The following is a 12,386-nucleotide window of genomic DNA, read 5'->3' as shown; positions in this document are numbered from 1 at the left end:
AGGAATCGAACTGAGAGGCACTCAACCACTGAGCCACATCCCCAGCCCTATTTTGTATTTTATTACAGACAGGGTCTCACTGAGTTGCTTAGTGCCTGAGGCTGGCTTTGAACTGGTGATCCTCCTGCCTCAGCCTTCCAAGCTGCTGGGACTACAGGTATGTGCAGGGTGATACCTGTATTTTGACAGATGGAATGAGAAGAAAATAGAATGATATCAATAAAAATCGGGGAAACTTTTCTGTCTATAATTATATTACAAGTGACTGTATCCTGTAGGAATGAAATTCAAATAATGACATTTGCAGACTAAAAAAATATTGAGAGATTTCATCACATCTGACTCATGATTTTAAGAAAATATACATAATTTATTCAGGATATAGTAACATGATTACAGAAGAAAAGTTAGAGATTTAGGAAGGAAAAATATAACAAGAACAAACTTAAGTGAAAATTGAAAGGAGTGAAAACGGATGTAAAAAGAGAACATGCCTCACACACTAAGAAAATGTTTACAAAGGACTCATATGCAGGGTACATGTAATACTTTTAGATTTCATGAAAAGATAAGTAATATAATAAACAAGTGGCCAAAAGATTTGAATAAACATTTCAACAAAACTTTCTCAGCATAATTAGTTATTAAGGACATGCTAATTAAAATAACAGTGAGCTATATATCCACCAAAAAATCAATATTAAAAAGTCCATTCATACTACATGACAAAAGTATAAAGCAAATAAACTCTCTAAATTGTTGGTAAGAATTTAAAAGTCATAATCTTTTTTTGCATTTTCTTCAAAAGTATCACAACACATTAAGTAATATAAAAGTATATAATAGTAAAAACTGGAAAATATCACACTATGATTCAGGCATTGCAATCCAAACAATGTAAGAGAAGTGAAGATATATGTTGACCTAAAACATATTCATGAATGTCCATAGAAGCTATTCTTATATATAATAGCTAAAAGAAATAGATAATTATATAACTGTAAAAATGAATCCTAAATTCATGTGATAATGTAAACTAATATCAAGGTAATTAAGCTGAGCAAAATAAATTACATGAAAATAATACATAATTTATGATTTCATGTACTACAATTCTAGAATTGTTGACTATTTTGACAAAAAAAAATGCTCACTAGTTGTTGGTGACTAGAGCCTATGATTATAATAAGGATGGACTTTATAGCTGGGTCGAGAAATTTAAGGAATGATCTCTATGTTCTTTATCTTGATTATTATGATTCATACATATGTAAAAACTCTCTAAACTTTAAACCTTAAAAATGTTCATTTTACTACAGGCCAATTATACCTCAAAAATCCTGTTTAAAAAGGAAAAAAAATAAATAAACCAACAAATGGACTAAATCTTGCTATTTAAAGACAAAATATCCAGACTAGATTAAAAACAACAACAACAAAAAGCCATATAGTATTTAAAGAAATATAATGAAAGAACAAAAAAGCCTACATGTATAATTAAAATAATTTTTAAAAAGTGCTGCCAAATAAATCCAAATAAAGTAGAAGACAACAAATAAAACAGGAAGAACTAGAAATCCATTTCAAATTATATTAATTCTAGGGAAGAAGAGTTGATGTAACATTTAAATGACAGAAAACATACTTCAGTACATTAATGGAATATAATATGATCATTTGAATTATAGAGAGTAACATTTAATAAAAATTCTTTGGAAATAGCAACAAAATTCACAAATCTTTAAGTATATTGCTCTAGAAAAAGAGAGAAGATGCAAATGTACAAAACAAAACTAAATGATATCACCAGTGAATTTATAAAAATTAAAAGAATTATAGAATAAAATATTAAATAATCTCATTATTACAAATTAAAAACATAAAATAAAGCAGATATTTATGAATACAACTTATCAAAACTATTCCAAATAGAAATGGAGACTATAAATGGATCTATATCAAGTAAAAATATTTAATTATTAACTAAAATTATTCCCCAAAGAATTGTCACATGATTTCACCAGTAATTATTAGCAAATATTTAGTTCAAGAAGTGATTACCAACAATCTTCAGAAATTCTGTCAAAAAAATAAAGAAGGTAAGTAAGGCACAGTAGTACATATGCATATTTCCAGCTATTCAGTAGGCTGGAGCAGGAGGATTTATTGTGCCCAGGAGTTTGAGACTAGGTTAGACAATATAGCAAGACCTTTTCTCAGAAATAAATAAATAATAAATAGACAAGAAATGCAGGAACACTTTTCAACTCATTCTGTAAAGCTGATATTGCCCTGTTACTAAAACTAAGCAAAAGACATCAAAAAACACACAAATTATAGAGCTGCAACCTACATGAATGTACATGCAAAATACTTACAGAATATCAACAGATAAAATCCAATATCTTATCAAAAGAAATATAAACCATTTACAAATGCAGCATTTATTTCAGATATAAACAATATTTAATGAAATACACTATAATAATACAATAAAGAATGAATGCAACCTTATCATCTCAATGGATGAAGAAAAGCATTTTATAAAATGAGATTTCATTCAACTCTCAGTGAACTAGCAATAGAGAGAAAATTTCTCAGTCTCAGAACACTGTAAACACATTCTGAGGGATGTGAATGTATCAATGATTTCCCCTTAGAACAAGATGAGGATGTTCTCTTTCATCAAAAACAAAAACAAAACAAAACAAAACGATGATGATAAATTGATTTTATTAATAAATGCCAAAATTTTGAATTTTAAATGTATCAAATCTCCAGCAATTCATGCCATATATTGCCGCAGTCAGGCTGGGCACAAAATCACGAGCCACTCAAGCAGGAACAAACTTTATTTCCAAAACTCCCATGAACGCCACACACCACACCAACTGGAAGTCCCTCCTCCTGAAATCCCTCCTACTGCACTTCCCCAACCAATGGGAACTCTCCGGGAGTCGCCTTGAGAGCTCCAAAATAGCAGTTGGAGGCGGACAGCAGGGGTCTAATATCCAATTGAATGCACATCTTAACATAATCATTATCATCTCAATGGCTTGCTGGCATCACCTTTCAACCAAAAATGCCATGCATCAGTCCTACTGGGCTATAGCTTTTAGCAATATATACAGACATGGACATAAAATTATTAGAACTCAACGTTCAGTAGTCTCAGAAAATAATACCATACAGATAACAATTAGTTATCCTAACAATGACAAGCAGACAATGACATTAAGAAAACAAATTCAGTCAAACTAACATTCAAAAAGTCAAAATATGTATAAATAAATTTTTATAATAAATGTAAAATATACAGTAAAAGGGGCAAACATGATTTAGAGAAACCAAATGTAGATGCATTACATGTTTATGGGTTGGATAACATATTTTCCCCAAAATTAATTGTAAGTCAATGTAATCACAATAACAAATATTCTAAATGCTACTCTTATTTTGCTAATAATTGCAAAACTGATCCAAAATTGTACTTGAAAATGCAAAGGACTCAAAATTGCCCAGCTAATTTTGGAAAAGATGAAAAAAATTTGGGACTTGAACTATTCAACTTCAAAATTTACTCAAAACTGAGGGTTGATTTTGACACAAGAATAAGCATAAATATCCATGAGAAAGGGTTGAAAGTCCAGAAATAAAGCCTCATTTTTGTGGTCAATTGAATTTTGACAAAAGGGCCATGAAAGCTGAGGGGGAAAGGACAAACTTTTTACAAGTAGTGTGGAGGCAAATGGATATTTACATTCAAACAAGGACTCGGATCCCTATAACACACTGCTATGGGTTGAATGAGTTCTCCAGGTTCCATGTGTTGGTGATTTCACCCCTAGTAAAAGGGTGTTGGGAGGAAGGGCTGATTAAAGGTGACTTTAATTTTTCAGAAATGAGTTAGTGTTCTGGAGAGCAGTTTTTTTTTTTTTTTAATAACTGAAGTCTTGGACTCCCAACATCACCCCCTCTTGTTCTTCCACCTTCCCTTTTGAGATAATGAAGCATGAAAGCCCTCACTACATAAAAACTTCTGATAGTAACAAATTACCTTGTCTGTGGGGATCTTTTAGAGTAGGAAAAAAATGCACTAATTCACACATAGAATATTGACCTAACTGTAAAAGCCAAAGGTCTGAAACTCTTGGTAAAACATAGAAGAAAACCATGATGGCATTGAGATGTACAAATGTTTTCCACTATAACAATGAAAGCCTGACTCATAAAGGAACAAATTGATGAAACTGACTTCATTCAAATTAAGAACTCTGTGCTCTAAACACACTAACAGGAGGGAAAAATGACAGAAACTGTGAGAATAAAGTTGCATATTATATACATGATTAAAGACTGTGGTCATAAACACACTAAGAACTCATAATTCAATTACAAGACATCTTTAATATATGCATAAAATACTGAAATCAGCATCTCACTAAAGAAGGTGTATAAATGGCTAATGCAATATATGGAAACAAAATGTTCAATATCATGAGTCATCAGGGAAATGTAAGCAGAAATCACAATAACACATCCACCACTACATACACACTACATAGAATACAGTTATAAAAGACAGACAACAATGAATATTGAAAATAAGAAGAAAATGGAAACTTCCTCTTTGCTGGTGGGAATGTAAAATGATAGTCACTTTAGAAAACAGTTTGTAAATTTTTTATAAACTTAACCATAAATTTTATATATTACTCAGCCATCCTACATTGGAAATCTTCCAAAAAGAAGTGAAAACAAATGTTTACACAAACATGGGTAGTAAATCAAATATTTTTAGCAATGTTATTCATAATAGTGAAAATAATCCACATATCCAACAGCTGGTAGTCTTAACATGTGATATCTCCATGATATATCCATATCTTCTTCATTGGTGAAAAGGAAGTACTGATACCTGCTTTGGCATGGGTAAAACTCGTATGTTGTATGTTAAGTAAAAGAGTCAGACAAGGATTATATGTTATATGATTCCATTTACATACATAAATGTATACAGAGATAAATAATTAGTGATTGTATGTAACTAAGGTAGGTATGACAATTATCTAAGAATAAACCTAAAGAAAATTTGGGAGTGATGAAAGTTTTCTGAAACTGTATTTAGTGAGATTTATACAAGTTTATAAATTTACTCAAAATAATTGAATCATGCATCTATAGTCCATGAATTTTATGATTTATATTTTTCATAATAATGTTATTTTTAATAATATAAAATAAATAAATATAAATATTTAAATGTCAAGTATATAGATTGGAGGAAAATTAGTTGCCACATAATAATCAAAATAAAAAACTCCTTCTATTTAATATATTTTATTTTATACACAAAAATTACAATCAATAAGTGAAGATAAAATATAAAATTATATAATAGACTAAAATAAGTATTTGACAATAAATGATATCTAGTTGCCCAATAATCATAAGAAAGAAAACCCCTAATCTCCTTACTGATCAGAGAAATGAAGATAGAAACCACATTAATATACTATTACACTCACACAAGAATGGTTAAAAGTTTGGAAAAAAAATCTCATTGTTGTTGATATTTATATGCCTTTGGAACTTTCATACATTTTTGGTATATCCACTTTGAAGACTGATAGATTGTGATTTTTAAAAATATTTTTATTAAATATTTGTTGATAGACCTTTATTGTATTTACTTATTTATATGTGGTACTAAGAATTGAACTAGTGCCTCACACATGCTAGGCAAGTGTTGTACCACTGTGACACAACCCCAGCCTAGATTGTGATTTTTTTAAGTATGGAATGCTTCATAAATTTGAAGGCCATCCTTGTGCAGAGAGGATGCTAATCTTCATATCAGTCCAATTTTAGTATATACGTGCTGTCAATAGATGACCAGGTGAACAGATCTTACAATATGGAACATACTTGAGATGTTTAACAAGAGAAGTGAACAAGTTTAATATGAGGAGCTTCATTAGTAACAATCAAAATCTGGTTGTAAATCAGATGCTTATCCACATTATAATAGGTAAGTCATGGCATCTATAGTCAGGAGACTGTAAGAACAAGCATAAATAATTTACAGGTGTATAACAAATAAGGTCAAATCATAGAAGAAGGATGTTGAGTAAAAGAAGATAGGAATAAAAAAAAAGTTGTGTGATTCTACTGCAAAAGTTTAAAAAAATTAGAATAGTATACTTTAGATCTCAAAAATGATAGTTACTGTAGCATAATTATACAGAGATCAAGTAGATGGTTAATGAAGATTGGATTAAGATGGGAAAGGGAATCCATTGTCAAAGATTTAAGGGGGCTTCTGACAATTGGCAATGTTCTAATCTGCTTTTGGATGTTAAGTACATTGGTTATAGTTTAATGAGAAATATATATAGTTGTGTATTGATTCTGACCTTCTTTTATGTTCATTGTATATGTATGTGTGTGGTGTGTGCTATTTTAAAATGATCAAGAATTAAAAAAAAGAATCAAGAATCTTGGTTAGCAAATACAGTGTGGTAGATTTTCTTTATAGAAAAAAATAATTTATTTTAGAAAAGGAAAATTATATCTAACATGAGTTGTTCTTAAACATTTTTTTAGAAAATACCAATTATTGCTATATTCATAACTTATTAATCATTTTCTCAAAAGTCTCATATATTGTAATATTCTTTTGGGATAATATAGAATATGAAAAAATAATAATAAACATTCTTAGACATTCATCTCCAATAATGCATTAACCTATGCTTCAATTTTTATACATCTTTTTGTATATTCCTATCAGATTAGGGAGACTGGTTATTAATAAACAAAACTATAGTATTATCCAAATTTATTATTTTTGTCTTAAGTAACTTATATCCTGGCATTACCAATCAATATTTGTTAATAAACCTTATAAATAGAAGCTCATCTTATTATTTCATCATACTTTTGGGAGCAATCTCATAAGTGTAGGGGTTCTGTGTTTGGGATCTAGTTCTCTGATAGCTTTATGAGTGTGGTATGCTTGGTGGCTAGGACATCTCTGTGCAAAGACAAAAAATGCTTGGCTGCTGGGAAAACTTCTGTGCAAAGACACAGAATGCCTGGCTGCTATAGCAATGTCCTTCATGGTTAGGCTCTGTGTTAGAGTCTTATCAGCCTTGACCTTGATCTCAAGCACAGAGCTCCTGGAAATAAAAGAACTCTTTTGTTAGACAACTACAGTGTTTCACTGAGCCTACACTTGTCCACATAACAGTAATTTTATACAATGGACTCTCTTGAGAGCTCCACAAAGCTCCTAACTTCACACATTTCAACTTAGTATGTGATTGAGGATAATCTGCAAATGTTGCTAAATCTGTAATCTGCCTAATAATACAATGAAGTATATGTACTAATGATGTTAATGACCTAAAGTAAATTATTGATGTAAATAAAGCTTGGCAGCTTGGCTTTTCTGCCATTCTGCCATCTTTTAATCCTGCCTCTGAATCTTGTCTCTGTGTTTCTTTTTATTTTTCTTACACATAGGCTTAAAAATATGATTTGTGTCCCCTACTATTTCTCTATCTCTCAACAAGACTGATCTTCACAGAATATAAACTAGTACTGGATTGCACACTCTAACACTGCCTTCTTCTTTCACTTTTTATTATCATCAATATTTGAAATCATTCATGGATATATGTTTTTCTCCGTCTTTTCCATAAATGTTTAAGTACCAATAAAAACCATGGGTATATAGGTGATAATTGTAGCAGGCAGAGTGACAACACATAATGCCTGAGAATACTTAGTGATTTAGTAATATAATATTAATATCCTTTCTCTGTCCATGGCTGCATTTAAAAGTTACACACACACACACACACACACACACACACACACTCACACACACACAAATGGAACTCACTATAATTTGTCTGGCATTAACATTGATAAATAAAGAACTTCTCTCTAACAGTTCGAAGTTTTCTGGGAATCTTAGGAAACATTTTTCTCTTGGTGTGTGTCAAATATGACCTTTAATAGGAAAGTTGTTAAACCAATGGTATATAGCAATTTGATTGCAAGCAGCCAGAATTCATGCGGCCATTTTTAACAGCTTATATGTCAATACTGTAACTAGTTAGCTATATTTCTTCAGTTCATTAAAATTCTAAGTGTCTGAAGAAGAAACACATATGAAAAGAAAAGGAAGCATATTTTAGCATCAGCATATATACATTTCATATGTGGTAATACAGACTGTGAGAAACATAATTTGTATAGCAAAAATGACATTAAATTAAATATGGACTATATAGGTGCCTCCCTGTGTAACAAACTGTAACATAACTGAATATGTAAACATAGTTCAACCTAAATTGAAAATGTATTCTTGTAAACAAGTAGCCAAATCTCTGTTAAAGGAAAGCCAAGCTTTCAGCCACTCACAAGCTATAAATTGACAAAGCATGTTCAAATAATGCAAACTTTGAAGGGTAACCGCTTTTTTTTTTTTTTTAAGTCATTTCCCTTTTCTTACTAGAGATATTCCCTGCCCATGTTGTGGACTCAAGCTCTCAGAAACACCCTTGGACCTGCCTGCTAGTGGCTCCTGAGTCTGTTTTTTTAAATTTATGTTAAATTTAAGTTGAATAAGCTTTTTTTTTTTTTTAAGAGCATAAAAAATCATTAACTATTTTTATTCCTCAATTAAACATGTTGAAACCACCCAAACTCCTGGATGTTAGAATCAAATAACTCAAGAAAAATTCCACAAGAAAAAAATTTTAAATCTCAAACAAAAAGAATTCTATATGCAGCCATCTGAGAAAAAAATTAATTCTGCTTCTTAATTTTTCTGACAATCCCATGTAACTAACAACTCAGAAGAAGAGATAATTTTTTGAGATTCAATTAAAAACTTAACAAGTCAAAAAATGAAAAATTTTAAAAATGATTAAAAACTAGATTAGATGTTTCTCTAAAGAAGAAATACCAAGAAACAATTAGAAGGTGAATAGATATTTAATATCACTAGTCATTAGAGAAACACAAGTTAAAACCAGAATGAAATACATTTTTCATACCTATTAAGAAGACCTTAATGAAAAACTAAATAAAACAGAAAATATCACATGTTGCCATGAATACGGAGAGGATGTGGCCTTTGGTGAAATGTTGATGGAAACTTAAAATGGTGCTGCCTCTGTGTAAAACAATGTAAAACAATGTGAAGATTCCTCAAAAAGTTTGAAGTAAAATTACCATATAATCCAGCAATTCAATTTTTGTGTAAATACCTAAAATAAATAAAAGCAGGGATTTGAACAGACATGTGTCCCCCCATGTTCATAGCAACATTATTCAAAATAGCCAAAAGATGGAAACAACTCAAATAATCATCAATAGATGAGTGAATATACAGAGTGTAGCATAAATATACAGTGGCATTTTATATTCACTCTTACAAAAAGAAGAGATACTAGTACAATATAGACATTAAGACAGAGACATTAAGCTAAATGAAATAAGCCAAACAAAAAAAGTGCAAATAGTATATAATTTCATTAATACAAGATACCTTTAGTAGTGAAATTTAGAGACAGAAATTAAAATATGGTTTTCAGGGTTTTGGGAGATGTGTAACAGCAATTGTTTAATGGCTGCAGAAGTTGAAAATCTTTTTCTGGAGATACATGGTGGAGATGGTAGAACAACAGGATTAACATATTAAGGAAAAATAACTGTACACTTAAAAAACAATGCAAATATAATAACAGTATACAATTTTCTCTCAAGTAAGTTTGCTTGTTGACAAAAAATTGTAGTCAATGTGTATTGTGTATACCTTCCAATTGTGGTGTCAATTGACTTCTTATATTTCTCATTCTTGAACACTATGTATTCATCTTGTTCTATTTCTTGCTACTAGATACTTTTTTATTATCTTCTTCACAGATACACAGAAGGGTTCTAGTTCCTATCCTCCTTGAATTTAATTATGGGCATTTTACTTACATTAGCTACTGGACTACATGTGTCACTTTTAGGAGAAACATTTAATTTGCAGTTTGATTTCAAATTCTGTATTCCAAAGCTGTAGTAAATATGAATAAAAACACTGGTGTGTGTATATGGAAAACTGGAGCCATCAAACAGAAAATAGATACTTTGAAAATCACCCAAACCTTAATGTGACTGAAGATGGAAGAAACAAACTTTGATCATTTAAATATTTTTTAACTTGACATAAAGAATTTAAACACATATATTGTCACCAAAAATTAAAACATTTGATGGGGTATATTTGAGCAAATTTGTTAGGTAATGGATGATTTCTCTATATGCCAGTGGGGCAGTAAAAATAGAAGCATATATGTTGGGGGGCCAATTTATATTATAAAATTTAGAATGCATGTATCCCTAGGTGGCTAAATTTCAACAAGACATAAAAAAGAACATACAAGGATGCTTTAGCACAGCATTGTTTTAGAAATGGAAAAAAATACTAAATTGGGAAAATATCAAATATGTATTGGTCAATGACATAAAAGTATGATTCATAAGTAATATAAAATACTATGCAGCAACATAAGAAGCATGAATAGCTTGCTTTATTGTTTCAGAAATATATTCATATATTTATGATGTATTAACAATGTAATAACCTATGAGTTCCCTTTTAATGATGGAAGACCAAGTAATTCAAATCCAATTAGACCTCTGAGAAAAACCGCATAATCCAGAAACAAGCAAATAACTGTTTTTTTGATATCATCAGAGAGGTAAAAGGAATTGAAGAATTATACAATCAAGATCCAGCAAAGAAAAGTACTAAGGCAAGTTGAGCATTTGTTTTAAAAATAATAGAAGCTGAGAATCAGCAGGATTTTGGAAGTTTTGTGAGATGTAGACATCACTGATGGAAGCATAAGACATACCAATTCAAGGAAGACCTTGTTATTTCTATGTTATTTGAGTCGAGATAGTTAGTTTAATGCATACATAAGGGTTCAAAATCTAGCATTGAAACCTCATATTGGATTAAGTGGAGATGAGATTATTGACACCTCTTAGATCTCTTCTAGAAGCAAAAAAAAAAACCAATTATAAACTGAGAAATTGGACACCAACATAATGTTCAAATAATCTCCACAAATATTCATACACATTATCTGTGATGTTATTAAAACTGTCCATATAATGTAGTTTTCAGATACAAATTTTAAAATAAATATGTTAACATGATAAAAATCTGTTACTCAGTAGAATACTGGAAAAATGGAAATGGAAACACTAAATTAATAATTAAGATAACTGAAATGAATCAGTAGAAAAGTTCAATAGCTGATTAGACCTACAAATAAAAATAAAATATACTGAAATAAGAAGTATAAATATTACTTTATGTTAAATGTGAAGAGAAGCAAATAAGATGTGAAATGTAAACTAAGAGACTAAAATCATAGTGGATCATAGAAAATGCTTATAGTGAAATGTGAACAGGAAAGGGGAGGATACTTTAGTGGCAGTACTTGAATATAAAATTGTTGAGGTAGTCCCAAAATTGAAAAAAATAAAAAGAAGATTTCAAACCAAAATAGATGATTCTTTATGAATTACAATTAGGATCCCTCAAAACCAAAAAAATAAATAAGCACATAACAACATAATAATACAGTTAAAAGTCAAAGTTTGTAAGAAATTCTTGAAAGCATTCTGAATTTAATTATGGGCATTTTACTTACACTTTTAAAGTCACTGCCTTTCAAAGACAAGTGACTTCTGAGAGGGAAGGAAAAACCAAAGAAAATGGTATGAGATCAGCACATGTGGTAAGCAATGCTAGCAATCCTAACACGCTATACCAATTTTAGGAATGAAGCTAAAATGGAAAACAGTGATTAAAAACCCTATGCTAAAAAAAAAAATTACTCAAGGTTTTTATTTAAGTATAAGAAAAATATCTGTGTTAAACAAATACATAAATCAATATATCTACTTGATCTCATATATAAGAATAAATTTCAGGGTAGTTGTTGATGTTGGGAAAAACAACATTTAAAACAATAATGCATCTAAGAGATAATAAATTTAAAATTCCAACGTCATTCAGGCTGAGAAAATTGTCTAAACACACAAGTGCTAACATAAATTTAAAAAAAAAATACAGGAAAATTAAAAATTTTATTCAATAAAGGCATTAAAATGAAAAACTACCTTCAAAGTTGGAGACATATACTCATACAAGCAAAGGGCAAATTTCTTTTTCATAATACATAATATTAATCTTCCTAAAAAACAAAGCAAAGGGGCGGCTGGGGTTATGGCTCAGCAGTAGAGCTCTCACCTCACATGTGCAAGGCCCTGGGTTTGATCCTCAGCACTGAATAAAAATAAGT

General features: G+C 30.2%; 1 non-coding gene across 1 annotated transcript; it reads right to left on the bottom strand.

Moving 5' to 3' along the window:
• Positions 1 to 5,791: 5,791 nt before the first annotated feature.
• Positions 5,792 to 5,901, bottom strand: LOC120892084 (U6 spliceosomal RNA). The gene has a single exon (XR_005736749.1). It is a non-coding gene; the product is annotated as a U6 spliceosomal RNA (small nuclear RNA).
• Positions 5,902 to 12,386: the final 6,485 nt, after the last annotated feature.

The sequence above is a fragment of the Ictidomys tridecemlineatus genome, chromosome 2, assembly GCF_052094955.1.
Source record: "Ictidomys tridecemlineatus isolate mIctTri1 chromosome 2, mIctTri1.hap1, whole genome shotgun sequence".
Classification (NCBI taxonomy): domain Eukaryota; kingdom Metazoa; phylum Chordata; class Mammalia; order Rodentia; family Sciuridae; genus Ictidomys; species Ictidomys tridecemlineatus.
The sequence above is the reverse complement of the archived record's forward strand: the minus strand, read 5'-3'. Positions and strand labels throughout refer to the sequence as shown.